This window comes from Lissotriton vulgaris, chromosome 12 (genome assembly GCF_964263255.1).
Source record: "Lissotriton vulgaris chromosome 12, aLisVul1.2, whole genome shotgun sequence".
Lineage (NCBI taxonomy): Eukaryota > Metazoa > Chordata > Amphibia > Caudata > Salamandridae > Lissotriton > Lissotriton vulgaris.
In genome coordinates this window covers 607,310,137-607,327,917 of record NC_141700.1, presented here as the reverse complement: position 1 = coordinate 607,327,917, position 17,781 = coordinate 607,310,137, and the positions used below count along the sequence as shown (strand labels likewise).

General features: G+C 44.6%; 1 protein-coding gene across 1 annotated transcript in view; it reads left to right on the top strand.

The window, feature by feature from the left end:
• The window catches only part of LOC147677835 (polycystin-1-like protein 2), a 434,899-nt gene that overhangs the window by 98,804 nt on the left and 318,314 nt on the right, over positions 1–17,781 (top strand). The gene's annotated exons all lie outside the window — the stretch shown is intronic.

Here is a 17,781-nt window from a genome sequence, read left to right as displayed (position 1 = left end):
GACCAATTACCTTTCATCGCGGCTGAATCACCCTCCACAGAATGGTTAATCTATGGCCATATTACACTGCCAGTCACGACATTCCAATGTCAATAGTGTCTACAATACCACCAGGTGGGCAGGTATGAAGCTTTAGGTAAGGAATACCTGGGAATTACCGTACAGATTTATATGCAGGAATCGAGACACTGAAGTCTTTCTCAGCCGGTCAGACTGTGAGAATTCTCTAAGTGGGTCTCTAATGTGTCAGGATATAATGCTTTACAGAGCGTGTAATGCTTCAGTTGCAAACCTATCATGTCACTTAAAGGTTCCCCAGCTGCCGTGATTCATTCGGTGTTCAAACTGCTCTCGAACAGGAGTTATTTGATGTTGAATGACCAAGGTTGTTGTAGGATTCTGCCGGGCATTGCATATCTAGTCATGGTAAGTTCCAGGGTTACTTGGTGTATGAAAGTATTGTTTCCACCGACCCACATAGTCGAGGAGGCGCCGCTATTCCCTTCATTGAATGTTTCCCTTATAGGGTTTGAATCTCCGAGCAGACTAAAATCCATACTTTTACAGAAGGGTGTGGCCTTAACCTCAGCCCGAGAGACTTTTGATCTCGAGGTTACAAGGTCTTTGGCTGAGATACAGGCACTAGTCCAAACTAACTTCCTGCTTCATTTCTGGGAAATGGTACATCGTATCTTTAACATGTCTGATACGAGTGGGATAGTACACCTATTTTAGTGCATAGGATCTGGGCTATTAAGCACCTTTCAGACGATCTTCTGAGTTATTCCATCATTTATAAACTCTGTATTGGGAAGTATTTTGGAGGGCTTCTGCTGGTTCTACTACTTGTAGTGGGTATCCTGGTTTTAATTTTTCTGCTACACAATAGAAGTCCCAGCCTTCAAAGAGAGAAATGCGACTTCTGATGCGACGTTGCCACAAACGCATGGTACTCCATCTGAGCGCACCTCAGCTTCTGGAGCTAAGCAACTATTGGTTCCTATGGTTCAGATCAGTCTGGATTGACTGCGTCTTGCCTGTACTCCACTGCTTATTTTGCGGATACGAATGGGTGTTAGACATATGTCTAACACTTCCATCGGATGCGCCTCCGGACGTGGACATACTGCTGGGCCTATTGAATGCCCACATAGTGCAGTGTCCTCAGCCTATTCCAATGTTCCTGATGGCATTCTTAAAGCCAACACCGGATGCTTCAGCTCCTGTTGGAATGGACACCAGCTCACCAACAGGCTCACAGGTGTTGAGTGCTTCCTCAGCAGCAGCTGTGGGACCCGGAGAATATAACCTTTGCTCCATTAACTTGATCCAAGAGGTGTTACAGGGACCGTTGTCTGCGAAGGCAAGCAACAGTGATGTTGCGTTTCCCACACAGGACGCATAAACATTTGGGTCTCAGGGTGAAGGGAACAATTCAGCATTTTTCCAAACCAACCCAAATTGGAATTCGACAACACCATTTTTATTTTATTTTTCTATTTTGCTCTCACTGAGCACTATGGCTTCGGCGTGCTCAGTTGGTTTAACAGTATATTGACTATTTAGAGGAATTATAGCGCTTTTGTAACTTTCACATCACTTTTTTACACACACCATGTTTTTAGATGTTTTACACTCATATATTAGCAATGTCTTTTATTATTATTTGAAGTTTTATATAGCGCACAGTTACCCTCGGGCATCCCAGCGCTTGTCCAGACGCCAACAGTTAGCAATAGGCCGGTTCAGTACCATCAAGCAGGAAACAAATGAGTTTTAAGGAGTTTGCGAAACCGAAGAGTACAGGTCTCTGAGCGCAGCTTCAAGGGCAGCGCGTTCCATTAGATGGCTGTGTTGCCGGGGATTTTCTCCCACCAGTACGGGCCCTTTTCACTCTGGGAATTTGGAGAAGATGTTTCTGGTCAGAGCGCAGCGCTCTATTAGCTTTGTAAGGCACAGCTAGCTTCCTCAGGATAGGAGGGCCCCTCCCCTGAAGAATTTTAAGTGCCGTGCGAAGAGCCTTAAATTTGACCCTTTCACGCACCGGGAGCCAGTGCAGTGCCTTCAAGGCCGGTTTAGCTGACTGCATCCTTGGCACATTCATAAGCAGCTTTGCAGCAGCGTTTTGGACCTGTTGGAGTTTATTAAACGTTGCTTCAGGGGCACCCAGAAAAATAGCATTACTATAGTCTAGTCTAGATGTGATAAGCCCCTGAATAAGCAACTTCCTAGATGTTGGGGGAAGAAGAGGCAGGACTTTGCGAGCTGAACGTAGAAGGCCAAAACAGACTTATGCCATTTTTTTGCCTGGGTCCTAAAAGAGAGGTCTTGCTCTAACCAGACCCCTAAACTCTTAATCTCCTCTTTCGGACTCGGGAGCTCTCCCATATAGCTAGGCCAACTGGTCAGAGGGAGTGAGGGGATCTTGTTCCCTAGCAACATTATTTCGGTTTTCGAACCGTTCAACTTTAGCGCTGACTCACACATACAGGTGTGGACTTTCGACAAACAGGAATGCAGCGAATCGGGATTATCCACCAGTTGGGATAGAGCGACCACCAGCTGCGTATTGTCAGCATAACTGACGATTCTGATGTTGAATGGGGTCACCACATCCTCCAGGGGGGCCATGTATACATTAAATAATGTAGGGCTGAGGGAAGAGCCCTGTGGCACACCACACTGAAGGGGTATAGACGTTGACGGTTCGCTACCTTCCCAGACCTGGTATGTCCGCCCGCTGAGAAATGACCTAAGCCATTTCAGAGCATCACCTGAAACACCTACATCGGACAGTCGCTGAATCAACACTTGATGGTTCACAGTGTCGAAAGCCGCACTGAGGTCTAGGAGGATCACTGCCACTGACCCTCCTGAGTCCAGAATGCTTCTGGCTTCATCAACGACTGCAAGGAGAGCGGTGTCGGTGCCCTGGCCTGGCCGGAATCCAGTTTGTGAGTCTCGCAGCAAGCCATTAGACTCCAGGAAAACTGACAGCTGTCAGTTCACCAACCTTTCGGCAATTTTACCGAGTCCCGGGAGCAGGGAAATGGGCCTGAAATTAGCCAAGTCCGAAGGATCCAGACTTGGTTTCTTCAGTAGAGCCTTTACCACTGCTTTTTTCCAGCTCGGTGCACCAAGCCCTGGGCGAGGGATGCATTCATCAGATCGGTAACAGGGACCGCAATAGTAGTTGCAACCTGTTTCAAGAACCTCATAGGGACCGGATCCCTAGGGGAACCGCTCTTCATAGAGCCTAATACCTTGAGGACTTCAACCACAGATACTGGTCCAAAGGTGTCTAAGTGGGCGAGTGCTCCTCTTGGCTGACTCCCTGTATCTATTTTATGAACAGGCTGGGGCAGGGCGCTTAATATATTCTCAATTTTCATATGGAAATAGTCTGCAAGCTCCTTGCACTTCTCACCTGGACTGTCATGAGTTACCAGGGGTTTGGGAACATTAAGAAGTTCCTTTACCACTCTAAAAATCTCTCTGGAAGAGTTGGAAGCAGTTCTTATTCGCTCCTCGAAGAATTGGGCTTTAGCATGACGAAGAGCGGATTTGTACGCCCGCATTGCTGAGCGATATTCCTCTCGACTGGCTACCTCCCATTCCTTTCTCCAGGTCCTCTCCAACTTCTTGCATCCCTTCCTAAGGATTCGTAATTCAGGAGTGTACCATGGAGCAGAACCAATTCTTTTCTCCCTCTTTGGCACTCTCTTTTTTGGGAGGATGGCATCAAGGGAAGTGGACAGCCAGTGGTCGAAATTTGCATCTGCCTTTACCGGGTCCAATTCAGGGAGGGGCACGTACCGTCCAGGTTGGTAATCCAGTCATTGATCGATAACCTGGACCATGCTCTATCCACCATATGAACCTTGGGGCCAAGAGTGGGTAATGAATACATTTGCCAGATTGCCGGGACCAAGAAGTGGTCTGACCACGGGAGAGGATAAGTAGGCCTGGCTATAAGACGAGGAATGTTAGAAAAAATTGGGTCAAGTAAATGTCCCTTAATGTGCGTGGCCCCCGCATTGATTAAACTCAGCTCGAAGGCTTTCAAATCGCACTGCAGGTCTCGCGCCACTAGATCTGCTGGATCATTAAAATGGAGATTAAGATCTCCCCGCACTATAAAGTTGGTTGTGGAAGAGGCAAAGAGGGTGACTGTTTCCATTAAAGAGCTTACAAAATTACCCACACAACCCGGGGGGCGGTAGACCAGTAAACCTGACATCGACACCGTAGGGGATGTCCGCAGGGAGAACTGGCAGCTTTCGCAGTCCGACACTGAGCCATTCTGAGCTCTACACACAATTGTGTCCCTATATAGTATGGCAATGCCACCCCCTCGCCCCACAGGTCTATCCAGGTGGTATATTAGAAAGCCTGGGGGGAGGGCTTGCACTATATCTGCTCCAGAGCTGGATGTCATGCATGTTTCCGTCAGGAACAGGATGTCTAAGTCTAGATCTTGTATAAGGAGCTTTTATGCTTTTTAAACAGGCATATTTTAGCATTTGGTAATTTTTGTCGTCCAGTTGGATGAGGAGTGGGTGTTATGAACCCCAATGTACCCCAATATAGGCCTAGGTGTGGCTAGGTAGTGGCACGACCTTTTACCTGCATTTGTCCTACCTTGCTCTACATAACGGCTCTGGTGCTGACCTTTTACCTTGTTAGGTGCTGAATAAATGTTGTGTGGTTTTCTTCAAAAACGAGCCTCATTTATTATGCATGAGAATGTTTAGTATCACAGCAGGATAACCATCTTGTGCATAATAACTATGTACAAAAGTCACCACTGTCGTCATCGTTGGCCGACAGGCCCACAGTACCATGACACATCTAGGTAGAACCCATGAGGGTACCTTTCGGGTATATAAGTACTACATCTTCGCGGGACAAACCAGAGGAATAGCTTCCAGGCTGACACACCGACACGAGACGCTGAAGTCCATGCAAGCAGGCACTACAGCACGCAGTGGTTTGACATCCCTCACAAGGTATCCATCTCAAGACCACGACAAGGTCCTTCATTCTCTCACATCAGGTAATGGGGTTGGCTCTGTCCTAGGGGGATTCTTGACTATACACCTACCTACATGCTATGTACACTTAGGTACATCTAGTTAGAGTTAGTATTGTAGGAGTATGCATGATTTCTGCCATGTATCTATATGCATGTATATATTTTCTGTTTTAGCACTATGGTAGAATTCTACCTCTTATTTACTCTGTTGGTGCTTGTAATCGTATATATCTGTTTCTGTCTAATGGTTGTTGCTGCACACGTATTTTATACTAGAATGGTGCTGGTTTGATAAATACTTATTGAAAATGTCCTCACCATTTATCCTATGTATCTCTCTGAGATGAAGTGAGCACGAGTGACTAGACGAAAAGTACGGTACTGTTTCCACGCTCCCTGAGAGGTCAGGGTTGTCATGTTCGATGGTTGCCAGAAACGATTCACTCCTTGATAAGATTGGGGGGCTTGTAGTAGCACTGTGAACTAGCTGGTCTACAGACTAACATATCCTTTGGGGGTGTCTGGAATCAGTCTGAATACCAATCCCTTAGTTTATGTTGTCTAAACGCGCAAATCCTATATAGATTTGTAGAAAGCACTTGGGTAGTGTGGGATGCAAGAAGAACAAGGCAAGCGAAAGAAAGATGAACTGAACAGACACTATTTTGATCAAAAGCTGAATAATATGAGGTCAGTTGAACCAAAGGGATTGATTCAGATCTCAGTGGACTGGTTATACCGTCACAACAGTAACGGATATCCCGTCTGCCGAAATATAAATCCCATAGCATATAATGAGAATATTATTTCAGCGGACAGGATATCCTTCATCGTTGTGACTGGGTAAACTGTCCGCCTAGATCTAAATCAGGCCCTAAGTTCCAGTTTAGTAGACAAGACCGATGAAACCAGTGAAAGGATGAAGGCCAAACTTGGATCACCAAAAGTACAAACTGGAGCAGGACCAAAATGGTAATGAGCAGCCAAGTTCATAACATCCTTGGAGCTTTTTAAATTGTGAGCAATCATAGCACAAAGGTTGAACAACAGTTGCCAAAATGCAGCAGCAATCATCTTATCGTGAAAGGTCAGGCAGAACTCTGCTTTGCAGGATCATTGATCATGAGGATTACAGTGGTGATGTCTATGGAGCCGGGCAGAGGTCTGAACACCATTGTGTAAAGCTTAGCTTTGTTGTTGTGAGGTAGAGTCATTATCTGACTCTGGATTCCATGTGTCAGTTTTGCAAGTCTCCTTTGAATACCTAAATTACTTCTTTTGTTAAATGTATATGTTACATCAGTAGGTGTATTCACCTAGTTGCTTGGCTCCATTGCTAAATCCATGCTGATGTCACCCAAATCTGTCTCATTCCAGAGAGGCCCCAACATAGACCTATCTGTAATAATATCCTTCGTGAGAAAAGTCGCCAATTGGATGGAAATTCGCTGGCTGAAGTTCCACCTGGGGAGGGGAGTTAATCATTGATGCCACAGAGATCAGTTTAACCCCTTCCATGCTGATGACAGAACGGTTCCGTCATCAGCTACGGGTGAGCTGTGCTGATGACGGAACCGTTCCGTCATGAGCCCGTTAGAACCTTAGAACCCTCAGCACAGCGCGAAAATTCGCGCCGCGCTGAAGGGGTTAAGAGTAGATTAGGGGATTGAGTTCCCTCACTTGTTACTGGTGTGAGGCAATTCACTGCGACCCACGTGTACAACTTTGATGTCTTTTCTGACTTTAGTCTTAGCATGCAAAGTCCAAACCATGGTGTATAAAGCTTCTCCTTCCTTGTGGGTTTCTTGGGGGTACTACCCTGGCACATATGGGTTTCAGATCTAAAAACAATGGTCCATTCCTAGGTGCTAGCTGGCATGCACTAGTAATAGCTGACTGAAAACGTATTGAATAGTAGCCCTTGTAAAATTGACACACATTATAGATAACCGAAAACAGTATAGCAAGCCCTACATTCTTCCAAAACGTCTAGGACTGGAGCCAGCAGTAACTAATTGCTCTCTCCCAGAAATTATTGTTCTGCGTGAGTAGACTAATATGTCTTTTTACAATTACCAAGGGTTGTGTACTATTCCTCTCTGAGCTATTTTTCAACGTGCTATTTTGAGATGTACCTAATTTTCAAACGGTATATCACAACTATTTTTAGTAAGATACCACAAGTTGAAACAATATTGGTTAGATTGGCTCACTAATGCAACTAGTGCAGATTGCAGTATTTGTAATGTCAAGATGAGTATCTCCCTACTGGCATATTGTCCACAGAATTATCAAGGCAGATTTTGAAAACTTTGCAGGGTTTGTGGGTTGTATCTCCAGCCTCTGCTTTTCTCTGTGTCAGCTGATTAATTTAGCCTAAGATTCTCAAAGGATATGCTTTCTTATTCACATCTCTGAGGATGGTGTGCATTCTAGAAACTGAGATTATGGGACTTAATTTCATGAGGTTACACTTGTACAGCTGCAAGGCTAATTATTCACAAATGTATGCATGCTTAATCGCCTCAGGTGCCTGATGTGACTTTTTAATTCGTTTTTAGGTCTTGGTTACAGAAAGTTTTCTGTGGAAGACCTATTGTTTCCAAGAGTTTACTTTTGGTCAGCTCCTTTTTAGTTCTCGCCTACGCAGCGCACATGCGCTGCATAGGCAAAAAGACCTTTTGCAATCGCTTCGGCTTTTCAGCCAAAAACGTGCACGCATTGCATTGCTTTGAATGCAACACATGCAAGTTTGGCGATTCCCTTGCGGGAGTGAGCAGCTGGCGCCATATGTTATCAATTATTGCACCTTGCCGCTCGCTCCCACAAGAGAATCGTGCAGGCCCCTGCTTTTCTACCCCTCCCCCTGCAGCCGCACGAGGCGCGCGCTTGTTTTTTTTGCTTGCTCACTGTGAGCTGCTAACCACAGCTGCTTGATTCTCATAGTTTTTAATTAAGGAATATTACATATTTTTAGCTGAAGTGGCTGAGTAATTTAAAGGACCATTTTCGAAAAGAGCTTCATCTCCCTTCCATGCATATGTATACACGCATGCCCTAGTTTCGTTATCTTTTAAACTGACAGTTCTCAGATAACTCACGAATCCCGCCAAAAACAAGTTGTTAAGTAACTTGCTTTTAATATATTTTGAAATGTGTTACTACATAGCTGTGTTTTATCAATTTCCCAATTTTGGGGAACCTTCTTAGCAGACACCACCTTACATGTCGTGAGCCCATGGTTATGTATGTGCAGCCTTCACACGTCTTATCAGCAGGTGTGCGTGGCAATGACATAGTTCTGCACATATTGTATACTGCTGCCTGCGCTGTGCCCGTTCTGAGTGAGAGAATCGTGCCATCTTGCTGTACATGCTGCCTGTGCTGTGCCTATTCTACTCATGCGAGAGAAGCTTGTTTTGTTGCTTTATGTAGATAACCGAAGCTTGTCACAATACCTTCTCTGGTTAATTCTGTGCCTATGAGGAAATACATGTTGTTAAAACGTGTTCGAAAAGCAGGAGCTTAGAATGAAAGGCGTACAAGAGCATGCATCTTTTATCTATATGGCTTTCCATTTTATTAGGGGTGAGGCCAAGTGAAGTGGGTGTACCTTTGCTGCTTGCTAGCCTGCCGGTGTCTTAGAGGAGGGTTTGCATTGCTGCTGGCTGTACGCTTGCCTGTGTCTTACAGAAGTGGTTGTACTTCTCCTGCCTTTTTGTCTGCCTTTGTATGAGGAAAGTATTTGTACTGCTCCTGATACCTGTGCTGTACCTCGTCTGCTTGTTAGGGAAGTGTTTGTACCTCTGCTGTATCATGCTTGCCTGCCTGTGTCTGAGGGAAATGTTGGTACTGCGGCTGCCTAGTCTGCTTGTGAGGGAAGTGTTTGTACCTCTACTGTCTGCCTGGGTCTGAGGGAAGTAATGGTACTGCTGCTGCCTGTGCTGTGCCTAGTCTGCTTGTCTGCTTGTGGGGGGAGTGTTTGTAGCTCTGCTGTCTGTTCGCCTGCTTGTGTCTGAGAGCAGTTTTTTCATTACTGCTGCCTGTACGCTTGCCTGTGTCTAAGAGAAGTGTTTGTACTGCTGCTGCCTGGTCTGCTTGTGGTGAACTCTTTGTAGCTCTTTTGTCTGCTCGCCTGCCATGCCTGATGGGAGTGTTCGCGTGCGGCTGCCGGCTTCTTACCCGGATGCTGGTGCGTTCCCCCTTTCAAGAAGGCCGCACGCTCAGATGGCAGCGCGCGCAGGGGGCGCTGCTGTCCGAGGCTCCTGTATTAGCATCTTGAGCCTGGCCCAGCTTGGAGGCAGTCAGCTGTGCTCGTCTGGTGATTAATGCGCTGCATGCTGGGGGTGGTGGAGGGATAAGGGTGAGAGGGGCTACTTCTGGCCAAGGTAGCGAGCAATTACTCCAGAGTAATGTATTCATTAATTTAAAGCACAGGCAATAACCCTTGGCGGCTGGCACGTCGAACGTACCACTGCCTGCAGGAGCGTGCACAGGTGATTCATGGCGGAGATGAGCGGAAGACGCGCCCTATCTGGTGGGGATTCTTTTATCTCCGCACCCGCTACATGTGTGCGCGGAGACAGCAGCTCACGGAGCGCGAGGGCTTAAGCCTTCCATTTTTTCATTATTGTTATTTTTTCCATTGCATTTTGAATGCCCTCGACATACTTGACTCATTGTGTTCTATCCAGCCATTACTTGTTGAGCCTGCACCTTTATACACTCACAATGTGCTGGCTCCTGAAATCAACTATGGAAGGCAATGTTGAGATTTTTGAACTGGCCATTACCTCGCCTGACGCGCCAGACGTGCCTGACTGTCCCAAACCTATCTATCATCTGTGAGATGAAATCGCTAGTCACGTAATTTCAGATGTACCCCGTAGCCCATTCTAGAAAATAGAATCCCACTATCTAAAACGTCCTTGTCTGGGGCGTCATATTCAGAGCCAATGCAATTGTATGGCCACTGCTTTTCTGCATATTTATGAATTTGCCGCATTTACTGTATAATTCATCATCTTCTGCATACTTTGCAGCTTTTAACAAAACTAAGTTCTATCGATTAGATGTTACTAACAACGGTCAGCCCTTTGTTGTGCTGGTGCAGGTTAATGTTCAGTTGTGGATTGGTGTGTTAACCTGATACTAATGAGGTTAAACTTTTTTCCCAGACAGAGTTAACGTGTAAAAAAAATGACATGATTGTGATGTAATAGTGCAGCAAAAATTGCCACACTATGCCGCATAATGTTCTTTTTTGTGACGCATAATTTAGTCCTCTCCTGCCTCATAATTCTAGTGACCGTGGTTATATTCGAGTCAGTTATTAAACTGGACTGGTGCAGGGCCTTGTCAGCATTACGTTCGACCCTATAAGGGATGAGTAACTCTGTGTAGCACCCTAGACTCGTCATCGGGACGTTAAATCCAAAAAGGTTTGAAAAGGACTGAGTATCTCTCTGCAAGCAATCGTAAATTGAATTTCAATCCTATGCCGCTTAAATAGAACTGTGTACCGCAGTGACAGATAGAAAGAACATTAAATGTGCCGAACCTCCCAGTACACACAGTGAAAAACATGCAACCAGATACCTTTAAAAAAACCTGTGATGGAACAGGGGACCAGGCGAACTGAGAGAAGGATAAAGCAAGTTAAATAGTGGGAGGATTTTTTTGGGTTAAAATTTTATATCCATCTTTCATTTAGCTAGGAGATATTTTTAAGCAGAAATTGCCCTGTAAAACCGAGCCTTAACTTGACATGCCATATCTTTGCTGTAACAACTTCGATACAATCGAAGATCGTTTGAGGAAATGTACGTAGCTCTCCAAGGATCTCTAGCCCAGCCTCAGTGTATCAAGAAATCTGTGGCGCGACTGCTGATGGAGGCAAACAAACTTGCTCTGGCATTCTGTAAAATGAAAGGATGGCCACTCTTTGTTTCATGTCATCCTCTTCATTGCTGTGAAGAGACAATCTTCCCAGTGCCAACTATTCCAGCAGCTGTTGCACTACTTACTCCATGATCACTGCAACAATGGAAGGCCTCTTTTGCAAAGCGAAGGAAGTTAGGGAAGAATGTGTGATGTGGTTTGTCATTTCCAGCCCCAGGGCCCAAACATTCTATATTTTTCCTCTGACGGGACAAATACATGCTCCAAAGCAATATTAAAATGTTGGTAATTTTATTATTCCTTACGGCCGCGGGACGCCAGCAGCCATCTTTTGCAGCGCCCGGGCATTCACAGAAGCAGCACTCGGTCTCTCCCATCGATCCCTGCCGAACGAATCGAAGTTTAATGAAGAAAGGGACACAGTAACTACTTATCATGACGTTGTAGTTTTACTGTAGGCAGCCTTTAAGAATTTTAACGAAATTGATCGAGTGGAACCGTAATAGGAAACTGTAACAATCAAGTGAAGTAATCAGTTGAAGTATATCTTGAAGATTGATACCTGTTTTTATGAACAACTAGTCCCTTTAGCGCCAAACAATCTGGGTTGCCATTTTGGGTCACAACTACCTCATTTACTTAGAAAGATAAAGAAGGTGTGGTCTTTGTTTGAACCACATAGTACATCGAACACTAGTACTGGACAAAATTTGTGGCTCCTGAAGAAGGCGTCTCTTGCAACGCCGAAATGCGCGTCGGAAAATATTGATTGCCACTGTTTTATCTTCATTATTATATGATTGTATTGTATGGAAATTGAATAATTTGTCTTTTTATTAATCTTTGTTTTATTTTATGTGTAATTAGTGTTTGGTTTTAACATAAGTATTTGTATACCTAATAAATGAGACAAAGTGTTTTTTTATATTCGCTTGATTTTGTGGTTCCTTTATGTATTTACCTCCCTTATGTCTTGCTAAAATTATGCCATGATGTTCACACTGGGTACTTTTTAAAGCACAGGTTGTATTCTCCTGAAGTATGTAAGCACCAAATAATTGAATCCATTTAACTTCCCTAACACCTAGTCCTTGACTTCCATTGTATAGCGTTTCAGAATAGCAGCATTCTAGGTATGAATCGCAGAAATTTTCATGTAAATAAAAAGATGTAAGAATTTTTCAAATATTGATCCCCACAGGTGTTTGATATGATGGGGTCAGAGATGGCTTATTCTAAATGAAGCAAGAATATAATATGTTTATCTCTAATAACTGCAACATGCAAAACACATCCACTTAAAGAATTACACATACTTCCTCAAGGCAAAAGAAAATTGGATTTTCTTTCTGGTGTATTGTTTTCATAGTTATACAACTACTCAATCATAAACGTCCTGCAGCAAAGGGTGAAGCAGAATTTTATTTTGGCACTTGATTATAGATGATTTCGTTTATTTTAATTATTTTCAGACATTTTCCGGCAATACACTTTATTTAATTTGATACCCGACTGAAAGATTCAGAAACGTCTGAGGTTGGATGTCAGATGACTGAGGACCGTTCTGGTAACTCCATCCCTTCCTTCACATATTGCAAGAGATGATACAATGCTGCCTGTGGCCATTAGGCAACAGTAGAACTTGGACCAATGCCCTTTACTCTCTGGCCACCACATACCTCTTCTTTTCCAACTGCTGTCCCCTAGAAAATGCAATTTAACTAGGAATGAAACCTCACCAGAGTGTGCTTTGTATTTTAGAACAAATTAACACTTCGTCTTTAGGAACACTGCTTTCGTTTTGGAGAACAGCTTACTTCTAATAGAAACTCTGAAGATTCAGGCATGTCCGGAGTATAACATATTTAAATACTACTAAATACAACAAACACTGCACACAATACCACTCAGTGTCACATAATTATATGCTGCATAATTACACTACCTGCAATGCAACATACACTCCAAATAATACCACTCAGTGCCACATAATTACAGGCCACATATTTACACTCTACTAAATACAACATACACTCCCCATAATACCAAACATTGCCACATAATTACACACCACATAATTACACTATACACACTGCAACATAAATACACTCCACATAATACCACTCAGTACTACATAATCCCATGTCACAATTACACTTCATTCAATGCAACATAAATACACTACACATAATACCATTCAGTGTGACAGAGTTATGCGCCACTTAATTTCACTATACTCAATGCAACATAAATAGTCTCCATGTAATACCACTCAGTGCCACATAATTAAATGCTACACAATTACACTCTATTCAATGCAACATAAATAAACTCCACATAATAACACTATGGCACATAATTAGACACCACATATTTACAATATACTCAATGCAACATAAATACAATCCACAAAATAGCACTAAGTGCGACAAAGTTACACGCCACATAATTACACTCTACACAATGCAACATAAATACTCTCCACATACCACTCAGTACCACCTAATTATAAGTATAAAAAAACTAGAAGACATTTTTTATGTTAAACTATTTATTTAATCAGGTTTTTCAGTAGTATATAATGTCGTCTTAGTTTGTATAATGGTAACAAAAATGCTTAACACTTTTTATTATAACTTTTCAACATAATGCACAGCAGCCACAATACTCTACAACATAGCCAAAAGTTCTAGCTAAACACATAAGGTCCCAGAGGCAAGACCTATTGTCTATGCCAATGCTTGTTGACTTTCTCCCTATTCTTGTTTTTGTCACACCGGGAGCATTTCAGTTCCACGGGCTTATGTCAGGACAAGTTGTTTCCTTCCCCTGCTGACCTGTTGGGACTCTTTTTGTTTAATTTGCCTTTGGTACTCCATGAGAGTGCATATGTTTACCTGCTCACTCCCCAACTCATTTTGGTTTACCCTCCTCCCCCACCAACCCACCCATATTTTACTATCCTACCATGCTCCCTATCACACTTTAAAAAATTTTAAAGAGCCAGGCAGCTGCAAAGCGCTGCTCGGTTGCTTGCTTCCTTTAATTGAGCTTGTGCATTCTTTCATTTCCTTTTGTTGTACCCCTCGCCCCTGCACACCCTGTTTTTAGGTTTTGCCTAAGCGAAAGCTGCGCACTGCGCAGCTTTTTCGCGCAGGCGAAAACCTTATGTTTACAGTAGAGTGGCTTGGGAATCCGCCCTCTGTTCCATTGGCTAGCTCCATAAATGGAGGCTAGCCATTGGAACAGAGATCTGTCCGTCATGGCCGGACCAGATTCGCGGGCGTTCCCGCGATTTCTTCCCTCTCCGCCCCTCTGTGCGCGTCATCTCGGCGGTGGGCGTTTTTTTTTTACGTTTGTTTTGTTCATTCCAGGCCGACCGCCGCCGGAAGAAGTCCAGGTGAGTGCCCGTTCCCGCCCCCCCTCCTGCTGACCGTGTGCCGTTCCCGCCCCCCCCGCTGTCTGTGCCTTTAGCTGTCCGTGCCTTTCCTGCCCCCCTGTAGTCTTTGTTTGCCGTCCAGCTGGCCACTGTGGCTTGCCTCAGTCTCGGCCCAGGAAACGGGAGTGCTCGGGTCACTCGCCCAGGTCACTGATGTAGCAGCAGCTCTCCTTGTTGCATCCGCTTTTTCTCCTAGTAATAAACGTGTTCCTGTCACCGTCTATTTGAAACGGTAGCATCTCTTTGCTTTTCACCTTCAAGGCATTGTCAATTGTTCCGCTCATACGGCACTGTACACACTCCCTCTGTTGTGCCAATTAATATCGCACTGCAGTTTGCTTCAGTGCATCCGCTTTTCCTCCTGATGATAAATGTGTTCCTTTCTCCATCTAACTAAAAACGCAGCAGCTCTTAGCTTTTCACCCGCAAGGCAGTCCTAATTTCTCTGCACATACGGCACTGTGTACACTCTCTTTGTTATTTCGATCAATATCGCTGCGCCTTAAAATAAACGTGTTCCTCTCCATAACTGACAGAAGTGGCAACCGCTCTATTGCTTTAAACGATCTTAAAGTTTCAAACTCCTCAGTGTAGTTCCTAACTGCGCTTCCATTTCCACGTATTTGCTTTTCACAAGTTGTAAATGTGTTCCACTCCACATTTGACAGAAGCAGCAGCTGCTCCTAGCTTTGCACGATCTTAAAGTCCAAAGCTCCTCAAATTAGTATCACACAGCGTTGCCTTTCTAAACAGATGCACATTAACGACAGCTTACCGGGAGTCTCTTCACAGCTCTGCCTTTTCTAATTACAGCCGCATTATCAACTGCTCACCGGTAGCTTCTCCACAGATCGGTGTCAAACTATATAATCTGCATTAGAAAGATAACATGTGTTGCCAGAATACATTATTGTATGCCTCATGCAATTATTGGACTTGCATAACTGTGACCTTCATTTGTGCGTGGACCAGGTGGAATTGTGATAATTATTGCATGTTTTAAATATTCCTCCCTCCCGCTGTCCGTGCCTTTCCCGCCCCCCCCCCCTCCTGCTGTCCGTGCCTTTCCCGCCCCCCCTCCCGCTGCCGTGCCTTTCCTGCCCCCCTGTCATCTTTGTTTGCCGTCTTTGCTTGGCTCGTCCCTCGTTGCTTGTTTAAATCAGTCTTAGGAAGAAAGTCGGAGAAAGCCATCCCCTGCAGGTTGTGCATAAATCGCTGCAGTAACACACTACTGTGTAAATACATACACACGGATATCATCTGCATTAGAAAGATAAAATGTGTTGCCAGAATACAACATTGTATGCCTCATGCAATTATTGGACTTGCAGCACTGTGACCTTCATTTGTGCGTGGACCAGGTGGAATTGTGATAATTATTGATTGTTTTAAAATCCGATTTTCGTGAGAGTGGAATTTAAGTGAGGCAGTTTTCGCCTAACAAACGGTATGATGTTTACATTGGGGCATTACTTGCTTTGCACACCAGACACCAAGTTCTGATGTGCATTGGCCACTTACTTCAAGGACATTTTTTCTGACCTACCCAAATTTACGTGTTGAAAATTGTGGGCGTTCCATACTTACAATTCATATCCAAATATGCTTGTGTGGTAATTGGGGGCTGGGGCATTTGCAAACCCTCCTGTTCTGAAATTGGCAGGCTGCAGCTCTAGCCACTAGGTCACATCCCGCCCCTTCTGGGTAGAGGAGCAGGGAGGACACCTTTGGATGTGCTCAGAAGCGGAGTGGTGCTTCAGTGTGTATATATGAATTAGGCTACCTATTTATGTTTAACACAGAAACAGACAGGGTCTCTCCCTTGTGTGTCAACTAACAGAGAGGGCCACTTAGGCTTCTATTTGAATCAGGAAATGGCGCTTCTTCGTCTGTACATGTACAATCGGGGCTAGCTCTGTGTGTGCGCAGGGTCAGTGGCCTGGCATGTGAGAGACTGCAGCTCTTACACAAGAAGGACAGTAATGTCCCCACCAACCTCTCATCTTAGCCGACCATGATCAGAACCTTCTTGGCTTTCTTCTCTTTTAGGGGTAGCTAGAGCACAAACATGGCAGTTTTTGCTTTCTTTGACCCTCTTCTGTCCCTGCTTGCCACAGGTTCATTGCCAAGTCTCCAATTGGTTGCCTTGTCCTTGTTTGCTTTCTCTGACCCTCCTCTGACGTTGCTTGATTTCTGTAATCCTAATCTGTCCCTTTTTCTCGGGGGGGGGGGGGCTCTCTCACCTACCCTGCTTGTTTCACCTGCCTTTGCTTGCCTCCAGATTCGCTCGCAGTGTGTGTGTGGGGGGGGGGGCTCTGTGTGGGTGTGTGAGGGGGGCTCGCAGTGTGTGGGGGGCTCTGTGTGGGTGTGGGGGGGCTCTGTGTGGGTGTGTGGGGGGGCTCTGTGTGGGTGTTTGGGGGGCTCTGTGGGGGGGACTCGGTGTGGGTATGTGTGCGGGGCTCTGTGTGGGTGTGTGTGGGGAGGCTTGTGTGTGTGTGTGTGGGTGGGGCTCTGTGTGGGGGGGCTCTCTGCAAAAGTTAGAGCTATTGGCATTGTAAATGACAACATTTTTATTTATGTGTTGGTTTTGAAAACAGATAAATAAATGGCATTGTCATTTACAAAGGCAATAGCTTAATCTCTTGCAAATGCCACACACACACCCACAAAGGCAAAACCGTTGCATTGTAAATGCTTGTTACTTTCTTCCTCCTTCCTTGATGCTTGTAGTCCTTCTTTCACTGTATTTATTTATTTTGTATAATGTATTATTTTTTATGAGAGCTGTTAAAAGGGACTGCTGAGCCGCTCTCTTTAAAAAAAAAAGAATGCATACTTTTTAACTAGTCTAGCACAGCTGTTTTCCATTTTAGACTGGTAACTTAAACATTGCCACTATGCCTCAGGACACATGCATGAATCATTTCTCACAGGTGTGCAAGCGCACATTGCACTCATACATCAAACCACATTTGCACACATCAGCAGCCATCCTAGAATTGGTCTCTTTAATAGAACATCAATTGCAAAATTGCCAGCCATTAGTGCAAATACTAAAGTATACAAAAAAGTGATGGATGAAATTGAATTAATCTAGCCCACTGGTAATTACTCTGAGCCGCATACCAATCCATTGTTATTTTACACACCATGCTGCCTCAGTTTGGACCCAGCTATATGAAATTAGTCTTGACCCTACTCCAGTGGGAACAGTCCAGCCCTAACTACCAAGCAGGTCCTCCCTGAACTAAAGCACAAGCAACCAGGACAGGTTTCTCTTTAGTTATGGGCTCATCAGCCAGGTATATCTTGGTTCCACTGACACAGTGTGCACAGGACCTACGTCTGGATATACTGGTCCCACTCAGGGCGATACACTAAAGTATACAAAACAGGGATAGATGGG